The sequence below is a fragment of the Piliocolobus tephrosceles genome, chromosome 5 (assembly GCF_002776525.5).
Source record: "Piliocolobus tephrosceles isolate RC106 chromosome 5, ASM277652v3, whole genome shotgun sequence".
Classification (NCBI taxonomy): Eukaryota; Metazoa; Chordata; class Mammalia; order Primates; family Cercopithecidae; genus Piliocolobus; species Piliocolobus tephrosceles.
The window spans coordinates 110421492-110438961 of record NC_045438.1 but is presented as its reverse complement, the minus strand read 5'-3'; the positions used below and the strand labels follow the sequence as shown (position 1 = coordinate 110438961).

General features: G+C 35.6%; 1 protein-coding gene across 3 annotated transcripts in view; it reads right to left on the bottom strand.

Annotated features, from left to right (window-relative positions):
* The window catches only part of KHDRBS2 (KH RNA binding domain containing, signal transduction associated 2), a 591427-nt gene that overhangs the window by 26377 nt on the left and 547580 nt on the right, over positions 1-17470 (bottom strand). Inside the window, exon 8 of one of the 3 annotated variants that reach the window (XR_002733824.1) lies at positions 1858-1931. The exons of the other annotated variants lie outside the window; for them this stretch is intronic. The gene's annotated coding sequence lies outside the window, so the exon portion shown is untranslated. The remainder of the gene's footprint in view (positions 1-1857; positions 1932-17470) is intronic. 3 annotated transcript variants of the gene reach the window in all.

Here is a 17470-nt window from a genome sequence, read left to right as displayed (position 1 = left end):
TACTTCTTCTCCCCCCCCAAGAAAAAACAATAACCACAAAAATATATCTTTAATACTTCCCTGGCACTTGGTACACACCACACAGTGCTAAGAACTTTATACAGCCTTTCTTATTTAATTGCCACAATTTTTGAGTGATAGTATTAGCCCAAGACCAGAAAAGAAAATTCATTTTTAGCTAATTAAGTTACTTGTCCTAAACTAATCCAACTTTGCAATTCATCCAGTCCATTATACGCATCCAAAACAGTCACTCTCATCTGTATTTGCACAATACTAGACAAAAAATGGGTAACTATTTATAGTATACTCTTGAGCTGATTGAGATTAGGAATATTAGATGAGCTGTGAGCTCCCCTCTACATTTACCTGTCCTGCTCTTCCTTCTCAGAAAAATCTCAGCTACCATCAAGAACAAGGGCTTGTCCCAAGCACACATGCTTCTCAACATCCCCTTTCAATTTTTTCCTCCTCTGGGAAGCTTTCTCAGATACCCAATAACCCTGTAATGCTATACACCTCCCACAAATAGCATAGTATTGTTGAAAATCCATCTTTATATGTGTAATTATTTGCTTATCTGTCTTCCCTACTAAAATGTGATTTTCATGAGCTCAGGGCTATTTGCATCATCATTGTGTTCCCAGGGGGCAACTCAGTGCCTGACACAGTAAATGGAATATTGGCCAAATGAAGAAACTGAAGTATTGGAACTTCTGTGCTTTATATTCATTCCAACCTGCAATCACCATCCAACAACTCATTGCATCACCGTTGATCACCACCCAGTCCTCCCTGTGTACTCTCCCTTTCACTACCCATTCTATTTCGGGACCCTCATGCTATCTTATGCCACTGATCAATCGCCTTAGCATTCAGTTCTATTTGGAACAAGCTACAGAATTTCCTTTACCACTTTCCTTGACTCTTCTATGACTTAACTTCAATAAGAGGTTATTCAAGAAATGTGTGGGAGAACCTAAAGGTTTTGAGAAGTTTGTATCCAGAAAAGTAGATCTGGCTATTAGACAGCTCCTAAGTGATAAGGAAAAGATGCTATTCACCTGGAGAGGATAAGACATGGGCTGGGAGATTTAGATAAGAAGCCTGGAAACTATGCCAGGTAATGAGGCTTGGGTTTAAGGTATGGAAATTTGAGATCATTCTCTTTTACTACTTCTCTTGGGATTGAGGACCAAAGCCTTTGCTTTCTATTTACCTAGACAATTGTGATCACATAAAAATCATTACATAATTCAACAAGTATTTGGAGTACCAGTACTATTCTGGGAATATAAAGTGGAAAAGATATATTAACATACCACTTAGATATGCTGGAATAAAATATACAAATGTTGCAAGGTATGCATGAACAGAATAATGTTGTGAATGTTTTCAACCTACTTTATCTCAGTTGATGTGACAAAATTTATTTATAACCTATTATGTGCCAGACACTATTCTAAGTGTTAGGAAATATAGCAGTGAACAAAATAGGCAAAGATATTTACCCTCATGGAGTTCAAAAGTAAAATACTATACAAGTAAACAAACAAACAAAAAAAACAAAACAAAACAACAAAACAAAAAACAGTTGTAAGTGTTAAGGAGAAAAGACTAAATCTGGAAGGGGGAACATTAAGTTTTCAGAGGAAAAGCATTCTAGGAAAAAAGAATAGAAAACATAGAGGCATTGAGGTAGGGGTGTATTTAGGATATTCAAGGAATGGCAAGAAAGCCATAGTGTCAGGGCAGAGGAAGCAAGAGAGAGCTGCAGTAGATGAGGTGGGGGATCAAGGATTCTACTCCATGCCCACCCTAAGTGCAGTCTTTCCCAAAGTTGTATTGTGAACTCACTTGACTCTCTATCTCCTTCATCTTTGCCATCAGGTCCATTCCTAAGCCTTCATTGACCACAAACTCTGTAAGTTCTATAAAGAAATTTCCAATATAAAAATAGCAGTTGTAACATTAACATCAAAGTGGCATGACCATTAAAAATATTGGCTCTAATACTGTTAAGGTTAAAAACATACATTTTTCATTCAAATGTTAAAAGCCAATTATTTTAGTTAAATGCAAAATTACAGTGATTTGGGAAAACATTAATTTATTTGAAAGCAACCACATTCAAGCAAGCTTGAATTTTGATAACTAAATTAAATAAATGAGTGGTAGTCTCTGAATGCAGTCATGATTAACACTATCAATACTATAAGTTAGTATTAATACTAATAGTATAAGTAAGAAGAAGTGAAGATATATACTCTTTATCAGGCTGCTGTTAATTTCATGGGTTTAGAAATGAAATGCTCTGAGTCATTAAAATAGATAGGTATAACAAACAAGCGTGATACATCCAGTCATAATGGAAAGCCATGGGAAAGATAATATATTCTATTTGTAACTGCTATTATGAATTAATTCTTATAGAGTTAAAAATTATTAATCTCTTTTTATAATAAAATCACAGGTGCCAATATCATTGGAATGGACAAGATATTTAAATATAAAAAATATATAGCTTATTTAGCCCACATTCTGTGTACATATTTTAGACAGCTAAATTTTCATTCAAGATTTTTTCCATTTAGAATTTGGCCTTTAATCTGAGGACTGCAAGAGAATTAAAACATACAAGTTAATCTCTCTGATATTAGAAGTTAGTGCTCACATGTGTGATCATTTGCTTTGCTGAGAATTCAATATCCTTACATTCACATTGGTATGAAAATAAACCACATCAACCCTTCAAACTCCCTAAATAACTTTTATTTTACACATTTTAAGTATTGGAATAATTAAAATATATTTCAAAGAAGTATAACTATCTCAACAATTTTTACTCAAAAATTGAAAAATTGATCATTTTTGTACTAAAAAATATTAAATAAAATACTTTTTTTGCATGTATATGTTTCAATCAAAATGCAAATACGTCTCTCTGTGCTCAAATATCACTGGCTCTCACAGACTAACAAAGCAAAGATCATGGGTTTTATTACTACATTTCTAAAGTATCTTTGAAATTCTGTTAAGATTGAATAAATAATTTTTAAATATTTTTGTAATTTTATTACTGTATTATTTACTTATTCAATGCATTCAATGAATAATATTACACGGAAAGCATTGTGCTACAGGGCAGCCATGTTTCTGTATAAATGTAACATAACTTTTTGTCTTCCAAAATTAACGAGTACACTAAATACATTAAACATAAATAGACATATAGGCATATTGGGAGATAGATAGAAAACAGTATAACTTCCTGCAGTTATATGTAAATCTCCCACTCACAGCCAAGTCACTGTGAGACAAGAAAAGACCATAGTCTCATGATGGAGAATAGTGAAGTCTCCATTCTGTGATCCACTTGGAATACGATCAGTACTTTTTCTAAAAATGATATACAGAATCCAAAAAAAATTGAAATTAAAATTGAGAATTGCTGAGTGTCATTTTGGACAAATCATTTAATCTCACCAACTGCCAGTTTCCTGATCTTTAAATATGGGCAATAGTGATGTCGACTTGTAGTATTAATGAGATAACCTGTGACAGGGCTGTTTTAAGGGTCTAGTACACATCAGGTGCTCAATAACTATTAATAAGTATTTGTCCACTCAATAAACTTATAGATGCAAAGCTTCTCTTTTTAATATTCATAAAAGTTGCGGCACTGGAGAGATTTCATCTTCTTGAAATATTCTGAAACATGAAATAACCATATATGCTCTCTTAAGTTTTAGTTGATGGTATTTAATGTTCACAGGATGAAATATAGGCTGATTATTCATGAGGAAAGTGACATATTTGCTCTATTCATAGATTAAGAATCAAGATAGATGATCTATATAAGGCATCTAGTGTAGAATTATGATCAGCTTTGCAATGATTCCTTTTATAAAAAATGGGTATTTTGCCTCATTTGAGGTAACCTCATATCTCAAATGAGAAGGAAATATATGTATACATGCTTTTGCTTTTTGAATATAACAATGCGCATAGAATTCTGCAAATTGTCTCCCTTTATAAACACTCTTCAATATTTTCTTTTCAATTTAGCTTTTATTTTTTGCTTACTTTGACCCTTTATTATATAAATGAGGGGTGAGCAATTTTATAACAAAATACTAATCTTTATTATGTAGAATTATTATTTGAACATAGGAATAATTTTCTATAAATAATGCTTTCCACTGACTAATTAGGCGCAGTGGTACATGATGTTATTAAATGAACTGTTACATGCTTTTGGTACAAGTACATAGAAGCTATTTAACCCTAGTTGAAATGGACATAATTTTAACTATATCACATATATCTTTGGCTGTCACAATTCATGAACATCAGTAGGATTTCAGTGCTGTAAACATCAGTATAATTTCTAGCTATTTCAATACTTTAGTTGACTTTGCTACTGAATTCATTGGTGCAAGCTGCACTACAGCTATGTGTTAATAGTGATTTATATTCTTCCTCATTTAAGTCCCAAATGGAATTTCACCTATGTTTGCATGATGTTCCAAAATCAGTTGTTACTTATTAAGTAAAAGGTTATTTTCATGCATCAGACTTTAGAAATTTAAATGACCAGAGTCTGGGGAAAGAATATGTGAGCTGACAACAATGATTTCATTTTGGCAGTTTTTCTTTCTATAAGAAAAAAAAATGTCACATTCACCCAGAAACTCTTGGCACGTACCTAAAGTCAGGGGCAGTTTTTACTGTTTCGTGATTAGAAGCATTATAAAACCTGCTTACTACAAAACATTAGTAATAATGCCAAATTACCGCAAAGAGAAAGGAAATCAGAATTGTTTGTCTTTGTTTACCATCACTGCGGCATACTTTGAACTCAATTTTAATCATGTATTTTCATGTCTTCCTTTTCTGTCAGATTGCAAGTGATTATTCCTTAGCACCGAGCACAAGTCCATTTTCTATGTTTCAATTCTATCCAGCCTCTTCCCTGTCACTACCCTCTTAATATACTCTGTATCAAGACATAGTGGAGTGTCTCTTAAAGACCTGAGTTTTTTATGACTCTATGTCCCTGACTATGGTAATCTTTTTCTACATGGAACTCCTTCTACTTGTTCATCCAGGAAGGTATTCATCATCCTCCTGATATCCAGCTGAATGGTCAGCTTTGTATTATGTATTTACCCACCCTCCCAGGCAAGATTCACCCTTTCTCACTTGTCTTGTGTAAGTCTCTGCTCACACCTTCAGGTAGATCAGCTCTCATTGTACCTGAACTGCTTCTTTTTTTTTTTTTTTTTTTCCAATCTTGATCTAATTCTTTATCACAATGGTTTTTAACATCTAGTATGCATAAGCATTATAAGGATGCTGGGCAAAAAACGCAAACTTCTGAGCCCCATTGTTCAGATTTTAATGCAACTGGACTCAGCAGGGGCTCAGAAATCTGGAGTTGCATTTACAGTGTTCCTGATGCAGAAGTCTGAAATCATACTTTTCTTTTTTCTTTTTTTTTTTTTTTTGAGACGGAGTCTTGCTCTGTCGCCCAGGCTGGAGTGCAGTGGCCGGATCTCAGCTCACTGCAAGCTCCGCCTCCCGGGTTTAAGCCATTCTCCTGCCTCAGCCTCCCAAGTAGCTGGGACTACAGGTGCCCGCCACCTCGCCCGGCTAGTTTTTTGTATTTTTTTTAGTAGAGACGGGGTTTCACCGTGTTAGCCAGGATGGTCTCGATCTGCTGACCTTGTGATCCGCCCGTCTCGGCCTCCCAAAGTGCTGGGATTACAGGCTTGAGCCACCGCGCCCGGCCTGAAATCATACTTTTCAAAAACCTATAGTAACTGTGAATTAATCAAAGCCTGAGCAATACCTTATTTGTTTCTGTATACATGAGTCCAGAATAGTGATATTCAATAAATATTTGTTGAACAAATGAATAATTTAAAAACACTATTTAATTTCTATGTGAATAATTTGTAAGCTGACTGACAGTACAGACACATAGATTTGTGGCTATGTTTACAACTGTTCTTATGGAACTTTAATTAGTGGTCAATGTCAATTTAAGGGTTGCTACTAAACTTAATTCTTGGTATTCTTTTTTCCTAAATTTTTTCTTGCATAGTACTTGAATAAAAATAATAAATATAAGATGTGCTAGGAAGTATAACTAATAACCTGTTTTAAGAATTAATATTCAAAAGTGAGCTCAAAACCAGTAATAAGAAGCTTAAACAACAAGGTGAAATGTCACAGACATAAATGTGCATTTCTAGGCTTAGTTTAAAAAAATCAATTGTGAAAACTCAAGATAATGTTAGAACTGGTTTGACAACAGTTAATTTAGAAAGAACCTAAGTTTTCAGTTGATAACAAGTTTAATAAAATACAATAATGTGACATAGCCACTTAAGAAAACCACAAATTCATATATGTTGAAGGACTTTTGAAGAAAGAAACACAGGATGTAATAGTGCCCTTTCTTTGAACCCATCAACTCTCATCTGATATATCTCAAGATCACTGAGCTCAACTTTAAGATGGACACTAGGACCACTCGAATTGTTTCAGGAGAAAACATCTAAGATATTTGGTGAAATGGGAATTATGATATACCAAGAATAGTTGAAGGAAATCATGTCTGAGGCAATTATTCTTGACACTAGTTTGTTACTGGTATAGTAATACTGCATAACAAACAACTACAAAATATCAACATCATACAACAATAAGAAATTACTTAGTTCATGAGCTTTTGGTTTGGCTGGAAGTTGGCTGATCTAAGCTGGGCTTCCTGTACTCTGTTCTAGTTATGCACAGAGCTGGGCTTGGCACTCCCTGAGGTCTGAGCTCCTCATGTGTTCATTCTGAAGCCAAGACTAAGAGAAAATCAGGCACATGGGGGAGCTCTTTTCATGGCAATGGCAAGAAGACAAGTGGGAAATACATAAATCTCCTAAGACCTGGGTTTAGTTGTGACTTTACTGTATCAGTCGAGGCAATATACATTATAGCAAAAGTCAGAAAAACATACTCTGCCACTTTATTGAGAGATACTGAAAAATCACACTGCAAAGGTCATGAAAGTAGGGAGGGGTGAAGAACCATAACCAAGAATACTCTACCACATTCTGCGTTGGATATTGACAGAGGGATATCTTCTTCTATAAGCAAGGCTGACATGTGGATGCAAAAACAACCTAGATTTTTTTATGTATAGGTTTACATGACACATTAGAGACCAATGTATATAAATTGAGATTACAAGGAGGTAGATGTTGTTTCAGTTTTAGAGTTTTCCAATAAGCTGAGGTGTTTAAAAAATACAATGAAGTATTTGGGAAGCAATATGATATTAGGACAGAGAGTCCATCTTTGGAATTGGACAGAAACCAGTTTAAAGTTTGGATCTTTTACTTATTAAGCTATAAAGTCCTGGACATAGCAAACATTTGGAATCCTAGTTTCCTTATCTGTAACATGAGGATAAAATTATCTACTTCATTAGATAATGTTTACAAAGTACCTAATATAGGCATCTGGCACATTGCAAATGCTTAGTATTTTAGCTATTATTATTATTAGTAGTAAAGTTCTACCTTTGGAAATGGTTGTGCCCCCTGCTTATCCTTTTACACTTCTCTTTTGCTTCTTTCATATGTCTCCTATAATTTAATAGTACTGAATATTATGTAACACAAGTCCACAATTATTTATCCTCAAATTTCAAATCCAAAAGCTATAAAACCAAAAGTTTCTTCTTAAATAGGGTGTCTGAAGGAATTAAGCAACAAAATTCTGACCTAACATGATAAAAAGCTATTTATAATAATTTATATCTTGCTTAGTATAGTTATTCATATACTTAATACAATAATATTAATATATATTTTTGGCCCAGATGTCACAAGTAGTGATATGCAATATATAAAATATGCATCGCATCATCTTTCTAAAATACAAAAAATTCTGAGTATGAAACATCTGATGTACAGCATTGCAACTGGAGGATTGTGAACTCATACTTTAATGTACCATATTTGTTAACCATTCCATTACTAGCACCTAGCAAAATAGCAAACCCTTAATAAACATGAATTTAATAACACATCAAAAGATCGAAGAAATTTGAAATTCTAATTATAAAAAATAAATAATATCTGTATCTTCTTCTGACTCTATCCCACATTTTTCCCAGGTAAATTTGATTTTCTTTTCTGAGGTCCTCCAGAGATATAAAGTGTGTTGTTATTAGTTTTCCAATTCTATGATTTAAGACCACAAAGATCTTTCTTTTTCCATGTGGACTGCAGTGTTAGAAGATAATATCTTCCTTATCTATATCCTTGTAGTACAATTTGAAGTCAGGTAATCTGATACCTTTAGTTTTTTTTTTGTTTTTGTTTTTGTTTTCTTAGAATTGCTTTGGCTTTTCAGGCTCTTTTTTTGATTCCATATGAATCTCAAGTCTATAGTAACCAAACAGCATGGTACTTGTACACAATATACATATAGATCAATGTAACAGAATATAGAACCCAGAAATAAAACCACATATTTACAGCCATCTGATCACTGACAAAACTGACAACAATATACACTGGGGAAAGAACACACCTTCTTCAATAAACGATGCTAGAAAATATGGATGGCCATACACAGAAGAATGAAACTAGATCCGTATCTTTTACCATGTACAAAAGTCAACTCAAGATGTATTAAAGTCTCAAATGTAAGACCTGAAACTATAAAAACACTAGAAGGAAACTTAGGAAAAATTCTTCTATGCTTTGGTCTATGCAAATAATTCATGACTAAGATCACAAAAGCACAGGTAACAACAACAACAAAAAATAGACGAAAGGGACTACATTACATTAGAAAGCTTTTGCACAGCAAAATAAATAATTACTTGGGTGAACAGACAACCTGCAGAATGAGAAAAAATATTTTAAAACTATTCATTTAACAAAGGACTAATATCCAGAATCTACAAGGAACCCAAACAACTCAATATAACAACAAAAAATCCCTCAAATAATCCCATCAAAAAGTAAGCAAACACATAAATAGACATTTTTCCAAAAGAAGACATAAAAATGGCCAACATCAACATCACCAATCATTAGAGATATGCAAATAAAACCACAATAAGATACCATCTCACATCAGTCCGAATGGTTGATATTAAAAAGTCAAAAATAGCAGATGTTGGCAAGGATGTGGAGAAAAGGAAATGTTTATAAACTGCTGGTGGAAATGTAAATTAGTACAACTTCTATGGAAACCAGTATGTAGATTTCTCAAAGAACTAAAAATAGAACTATGATTTGATACAGTTGTCCCACTACTAAGTAACTACCCAAATGACAATAAATCATTTTATATATACGTATAAAAAATTACCTGCACTCACGTTTATCACAGCACTATTCACAATAGCAAAGATATAATCAACCTATGTGTCCTTCAATGGATGATTGCATAAAGAAAACACAGTATATGTACACAATGGAATACTACTTATCCATAAAAAGAATGAAATCATGTATTTTGCAACAACATAGATGGAACTGGAGGCTACTATCTTAAGTGAAATAACTTAAACACAGAAAGACAAATACTGTATCTCTCCCTTATAAGTGGAGACAAACAATATGTACACATGGATGTAGAGCGTGGAATGGCAGACAATGGAGACTCGGAAAAGTGGGAGAACCAGGTGGGAAGTGGGTGATGAGAAATTACTTAATAGGTCCAATGTATGATATGTGGGTGATGGTTACCCTAAAAGCCCTTACTTCACTACTTTGCAATCTATGCATAGAACAAATTACAACTGTACCCTATAAATTTATATAAAAGTATAAAAACATCTCTCCTCTCTAATTACCAGGGTGTAAGTGCAAAATAGCAAGACCTGGAGGCGTCTTTTTTTTTTTTTTTTTTAAACATGCAAATTGACTAAGAAACTAAAGAAAACAATGAAAGCATAGAAAGGTTGCTCAGGAAAGGGATGAAATGGCAGCCAATGGAGAATTTACTGAGCTCAGATAACTACATTGGCCTGGTGCAGAAAAAGGATGATCATAATTTTTTCCAAAGATGAATTTGGTCTTGCTATATTCTAGATTTGATGATAACCTCAAATTCTATCCAAATATCCATTTTTTCTTATTTCTTAGTGGTGTATTTAGGCTTTATTTCCTTCCTATCGCCTCAACGATATGCCCCAACGCTTTCAAATATCTGATCTGCCTGAAGAAAATGTAGTTCTTTAGTAATGAATCATATTCTCATTTCTTTGTCTTTGCACGTGATGAGGTCCTTGTCTAAGTTTTACTTAACATTACAATCTTAGCCTGGCATCAGCTCTTCTGGGAAGTCTTGCGATACTTTCTCTTAACCCTCTACCTATGTGAATGCCCATGCTCTCTCATATCCTCTAACACATCCTCCCAGCACAGTACTTATCACATGCTATGAGTTTATTTGAATGTCTGTCTTCTTCTCTTATTGTTTATAAATAGTCCTCTGTATTTTAGTACATCCTTCCCACTGTGCCTTTGGAAGAATTTCCTGAATACTGATACTTTTTCTCTATCTTGATTATTTTGTGTTGAACAGAATTTAGAAAATCATAGCTATCTATAGATATGTTTGAATCCTTAAAGTGTATAATTTCTTTAAATTAGTGGCCAGCATCTAAAAATCAGAGTATTGCACAGAAAAACTGATATAGCAGGTTTTATTTAAAAAAATGGCTACAACATGTTTTCTTCCATTCTTGAATCATGCTGTCACCCACTGACAGGTAAAGGCTATTATCCCTTCTCTTGAATCTGGCTGGACTTGTGAGGTGTTTGCAACCAACAGAATGAGGCTAAGTCATAAAAAGTGACGCAACTTCTCTTTTGATTTTTGGGATACTCATATCTGGTAGCCTGAGCTGGCATGCTATGAGGAAGCCTAAGTGACATGGAGAGGACTGTATGGGTGATCCGCATAACAGTGCTAATTAAGGGACAAGCTGACAGCCAGCATCAACTGCTATGTATAATACGAGAAGAGCCGGGCTCGGTGGCTCAAGCCTGTAATCCCAGCACTTTGGGAGGCCGAGGCGGGCGGATCACGAGGTCAGGAGATCGAGACCATCCTGGCTAACAGGGTGAAACCCCGTCTCTACTAAAAAAATACAAAAAACTAGCCGGGCGAGGTGGCGGGCGCCTGTAGTCCCAGCTACTCGGGCGGCTGAGGCAGGAGAATGGCGTGAACTCGGGAGGCGGAGCTTGCAGTGAGCTGAGATCCAGCCACTGCACTCCAGCCCGGGCGACAGAGCAAGACTCCGTCTCAAAAAAAAAAAAAAAAAAAAAAAAAAAATACGAGAAGAATCCCTAGGTGATTTCACATCCCAGCCATTGAGTCACCCTGGCTTCTAAGCCTTCCCAGCTGAGGCCCCAGACATAGTGGAGCAAAAACAAGCCACCCTTGTTGTACCTTGTTAAGACTCCAGATGCACAAAAAAATTCCTGAGCATAGTAAAAGTGGTTGTTCTAGACTATGAGGTTTTGGGGTGGTTTCTAAATGCAGGAATACTAACTGGAAAACCTAGACTTCCAGCTCTTCTTGGGGAGGAAAAAATAACAAGCATTACTGACCTCCCTTTTTTTTTTTTTTTTAACCTTGACTACTTGGTCACAATATCCTAATGTTGAAAAAATGATAGTCGCTTTAGATAGGGCACATACGTTCCAGTCTGCCACAGTCTTCACCACTCCTTATTGCATACTTTGACAGTTGTATACATTCATAAACATTCCTGATTCCTTATATGTGCTATTCATATGTTAAACTTTCTTTTGTGTGTGTGAAGCTAGGCTTCTCTTCACCTACCAGTGAAACCAGAATTTCACTTTAGGTTCTTTATCTGTCCTTAATGCTGGGCTTTTTGCAACACATCAGGTTCTTTCAGAATTTAAGATGATCTAATTCTTCCTATTTTTGAAGCACTGATTGTGTATGGCTTACCCAATACCTTCTTGTTTCCTCCTGAGGAGTGTTTCCAAATCTAAATTAACCTGGTGAGGAGAAATGACTGACATGTTGACATGCCTTGATCTCAATAAAAGATTAAGCAGGTTTTAGTTACTTTCTAAAACACTTCATTAGGTTTTCTTGAGAGACTTGTCATTCATGTGAGTAGAGAAAATGGTTTTTCTAACTCTTCTTATTAGAGTTTCATAAAAAGTATTTTAATGGTAGATTTTTAAATACAGATTGACTGTATTTAAACTACTTAGGCAAGTAGTTTAGTTATTATCAAAATTAACCTTAAATTCATTAAAAAATCAATAAATACAATGTATACATAATGATAATTTGAGGAAAGATATTATTTCTTTCCTAAAACTAACATTGGTTCTCCAAAGTGCCTAAAATAAATATGTCAAATAAGAACTAAAAAAGAGAAAAAAAAATCCAGTGTTTATTGAGAGCTGAATTCTCATCCTGGTATGGTAAATTCAAACAATATCAAACCTACTGTTTATGCATGCAGAGGTCTGTAGATGGCAGGAAAATACAAGTAAATTGTAGAATAACTGTGGGAAAATACTTAAATCCAATAAACTTCTGCAAATTTAATCTCATTATAGACTATAGCATTGAGACATAAGAGAATTAAATTACAAAATAAGGGTGAGTGACTTTATAGTGAACAGTGCCACTTAAATGAATAAGACAAGCTGTTATATACTTAATATTATAACTTTTATTAAGTTACTGGGTAACTGCAGTGCCTCCCACTTTAGTTTTCATTAGAGGGATTTCTGTAGACTCAGTATCAAATATAAGGGCTTACATTAAACATATAGCCTAAAAACAAATAATTTATTCTTTTTTTCTTGCTCAGAAGTATCTTTTGGTCAGACCTGTTTGCAAAGCATGCAGATAGCTCCCTATTTTCTTGTATTAAATGAGTATTCTCTCTGGCCTTTTGCAGTACATAACAGATGCCTGAATTAATTTACATTTTCAGGTAGTAGTACCTGTTGGTCTTTATGTCTAACACTGTGGAGTTGGCAGATGTGGGTTCAAATGCAACATTTACTATTTAAACATATTATACTTGGAAAAATCACTTAACATTTCTAAAATTTAAAACTTCTCTATATAAAATGAACAAAAAAAAAAAAAATACTTGCTTCATATGCTGTTGCAGGGATTAAATGAGATAAAACACCTCCAAACATTTTGCGTAGCAGCTAGCACAAAATGATTGTTAGCTATTATAAACCAATAGCTCCAAGTAGCCTTTGAGCAAAAAAGGCAGTGGATCCCATCCTATAGGCTATGACCCTTGAGGAGCTAAGAAGTTTGTGTGAGGGAGAACCTATCTTTCCACCAAATATAGATATGTATATTCACTGTATATTCTGATTTCTTTTGCTTTCTCATAAACAAAATATAAATTGCATTTAAAAGCATTACTATTTCTGTAACAATTTCACATTATTATTTATATGTTCAAGCAACTGACACTAATATGCACAATTACTACTTATTGAAGTGTGATAAAAATTTTAGATGTTGTGCTGGATCTTTGCAATTTGCCTTCCCACTTTCATTCTCGCCCCTATTCTGTTCTCTCTCTAGAGGATGACTAATGGCAACACCGTCTATTGGATCAGTTTTTCTCTGCATCCTAATGTGTCCATCCAGTGGGAAAAATGGTAGGAGACTGACAGGAGGAAGGAGAGTGAGATCAGGGTGCAAACTCCCTGTACTTCCTCCTGTAGGATGGCCGTGGTTGCCATTCTGAAGCAGAGGGTCTCAGTTCCTGTCAGGTGGCCTCTCCCACAGCTTTCTCTGCTTCCCTTTCATTTCTATTTTTGGTAGTAGAGCACCTCACCTTACGGATACTATCTTCAGGGGACTAAATTGTTCCTTGTGGTACTGAAAATAGTTCCCTGATTAAAGTCTCCACAGATTATCCTAATTTAGGAGTCTAATTTTTCCCCCTACTGTTTTATCCCTGACAACTACAGATATTCAAAAAGGGTCTTCATTCTAGAACACTTTGTAACTAATGCCTTATATTTCAGAGGGAGATTCTATCTGTATCTGTATCTATATCTACATCTATACATCTTTGTTCTCCTAGTACATTCTCCACAGAAGGGAGGCTTCTTTTCCTAGGTTGTGTGAGTTCCTTACCTGATTCATTATTTAAGAAAAGCAAAGACTTCCATTTTAATATTTTGCCCATTATACCAATCTACAGTTAAAAGTTTACATTGGAAGATTATAAATTTTTAACATTTCACATCCAAATTAAATTACTATTAGAATCAAAGATCTGAATTGGTCTTTTGCTTTTATTTGCAATATTATCACTGATTCACTGATATCTAAGTAAATGAAAACCACTTTTTTTCTACATGTATAATTTGGTTTGGTTTGGTAGAGTTTTTTTTTTTTTTTTTTTTTTTTTTTTTTTTAATTTGGACATTGGGAAATGCTGACAAAATCTTGTGAGTTTCCATGATTTCAGAAGCGTGATCTTTGAAAATGTTAATGTCTTTGAGGAGTATGTAAAAAAATATATATATCAGAACATGAACAGAATTTAAATGTTTGGTTCAATTAAAGGTGTTAATCCCAGGACATAACTTGTCTTAAGCCAAAACTTGAAGTATGTGAGTTTCCCTGGAAACTGTAATACTAGCCCTACAATTTGAAGCTTGCATAATAAACTCATCAATTTGTTTCTTAACTTTTTCTCCTCATAGACACAGGGTGAGAGAAAAAGATGATGGTCAGAGACCCCTTATATCATTGTCATCTTTACCAGTCATTAATGTCATTCAGTTAAGCTGCCTCTTGAGGATTCTTTGGTGAAGCACCTTTTCTGATCAATTTTAAATTTTTCTGAACTAACAATATCTTGCAAGATAACTGGGGATTAATTAAAGTTGTTATAGCTGCTGAACTTCAGGTGAACCTTTGTAGGGTTGTTACGTTGTGAACCTCCTCTAGAATCTCTACTGAGGATGATATAATCATTCCATTTAGGCATCTGCCAGATTCTATTTTATAATCTCACAAATTCTGTGTTCACCTATGCTAACTAGTCAATTAAAGACCATTTTCTCTAAAGATTTTTATCTTTTATCTTAGTTCTGCTAAGTCACACATATTCTACTGTTTTACTTTCACAATTCAAAAACAGCATTTCTTCTGATTTAGACTGTGATGATGCTAAAATAATCTTAATATTGTCTGCAAACCCTGGTGGATGATTATAATTATATATTTCTCTTTATTTTACTTCTTTAGAAAACATTTCCCTCCATCAGTTCAAATCTTACATTTCAGTCTATCAAAAAAGCCACAACTTGAAAAGAAAGACAATTCGAAACTGATCCTTATAGAAAATGAACTTCCTCTCACTCCTAATTCCCATACTTGATTACCATCTTGTTATTTGACTTATATTTGTTTAAGTATGTATGTGTATACATGTGTGTGTATTTTTAGAAGGAAACATTAAAATATATTTAAAAAATTAAAAATAAGTATTGTCACTGTATGGTTAATATATTATCTGGCAGATACAATAATTTAATAAGTGTTTATTTAACTGAACCACTAATCTTACTTTCTGCTGGTGTATTTGGACCAAAAGAAATAATCTAGGGAGACGAGAGAATATGGCTGATTAAAAGCAGCTGCAGTCCATGGCACTCACAGAGAGGAATGAAAGCAGTGAGTGAATTCCGCACCTTCAACTGAAATATCCATGTTCTCACTGGGACTGACTAGGCTAACAACTCAACCCATGGAAAATGAAGACAAGCAGTGAGGGACAATGGCAGCACAGTGCCAAAGAAACCCTCACCCCCACCAAAGGGAAATGCTGAGTGATTGTGCAACCCCACCCGGGAAATCAGCTTCTCCCATAGATCTTTGAAACCAGTGAATCCGGAGATTCCCTCGTGAGCTCATACAACCAGAGCCTTGGGTCCAATACACAGAGCTATGTGGAGTCTTGGCAGAGCAGCCATTGAGGCACACACAGGGACCCAGGAGTTTTATACACTCTGGTCCCAGGATCCCTGGCAAGAAGGGAGATCCATCTGTACATATCCCTAGGAAGGGGGCTGGATCCAGGAAGTTAAGCAGCAGCATTCTGCAGACACCACTTTCACAGCACCTCACAAGTTAAGACCCACTGGCTTGGAATTCCAGCCAGCCAGTGGCAACAGGCTGGAGTTGGCCTGAGACTGGATGGGTGGACCGGTGGCCACTCTCTTTGCGGTTTGGTAGACTCAGCTGCTCCTGCCTGTGGGTTTGGAGAATACAAACAGTCCAGATGAGGAAGGGCTACCCACAATGCAGCACGGCTACCTTGCCGGATTGTGGCCAGACTATTTAAACAGGACCCTGATCCATTCCCCCTCACTGGGCGGGACCTCCCTGGAAGGCTTCAGCCACTCCAGCAAGGGTTCTGCAGACAGATATCTGATCTCTCTTTGGGATGGAGCTCCCTGGGAAGGACAGCTGACATCTCTGTGGTTCAGTAGATTCAGCTGTTCCAGCCTGCCAGCTTTGCAGAATACAAACTGTTTGGACGAGGAAGAGTCCCCCCCAACACAGCACACCTGCTCTATCAAAAAGCAGTCAGATGCTTCTTTAAGCAGATTCCTGATCCCATTCCTCCTCACTGGGTAAGAGCCCACAACAGGGTTCTCCAGCCACCGCCTACAGGTGCATTAGGGCTTTCAACAGGTCAGTATCCTCCTGGGACAGTGCTTCCAGAGAAAGAAGCAGGCTGCCATCTTTGATGTTTTGCAGCTTTCACTGGTGATACCTTCAGGTATAGGGAAAACTGAGGAAACTGGGGTCTGGAGCAGACCCCCAGCAAACTGCAGCAGGACTACAGATGAGTGGCATGACTGTAAATAAAAACAAACAAAAAAAACCAAACAAACAGCAAACAACAATAACATCAACAAAAAGAACTCACAAAAACCCCATTCAAAGGTTAGCAACCTCAAAGATCAAAGGTAGATAAGCCCACAAAGATGAAAAAGAATCAATGCAAAAATGCTGAAAACTCAAAAAGCCAGAGAGCCTCTTCTCCAAATGACCAAAACACCTCCCCAGGAAGGTCAAAGAACTGGGCTGAGCCTGAGATGGCTGATGTAACAGAAGTAGACTTCAGAAGGTGGGTAATAACAAACTTTGCTAAGCTAAAGGAGCAAGCTGTACATCAATTGCAAAGAAGCTAAGAATTATAATACAACAATACAGAAGCTGCATTGCACTCCAGCCAGGCAACAAAGCAAGACTCTGTCTCAAAAACAAACAAACAAACAAAAAAAAATACAGAAGCTGACAGGTAGAATAACCAGTTTAGAGATGAACATAACTGACCTGATGGAGCTGAAAAACTCAATACCAGAACTTCACAATGCAATCACAA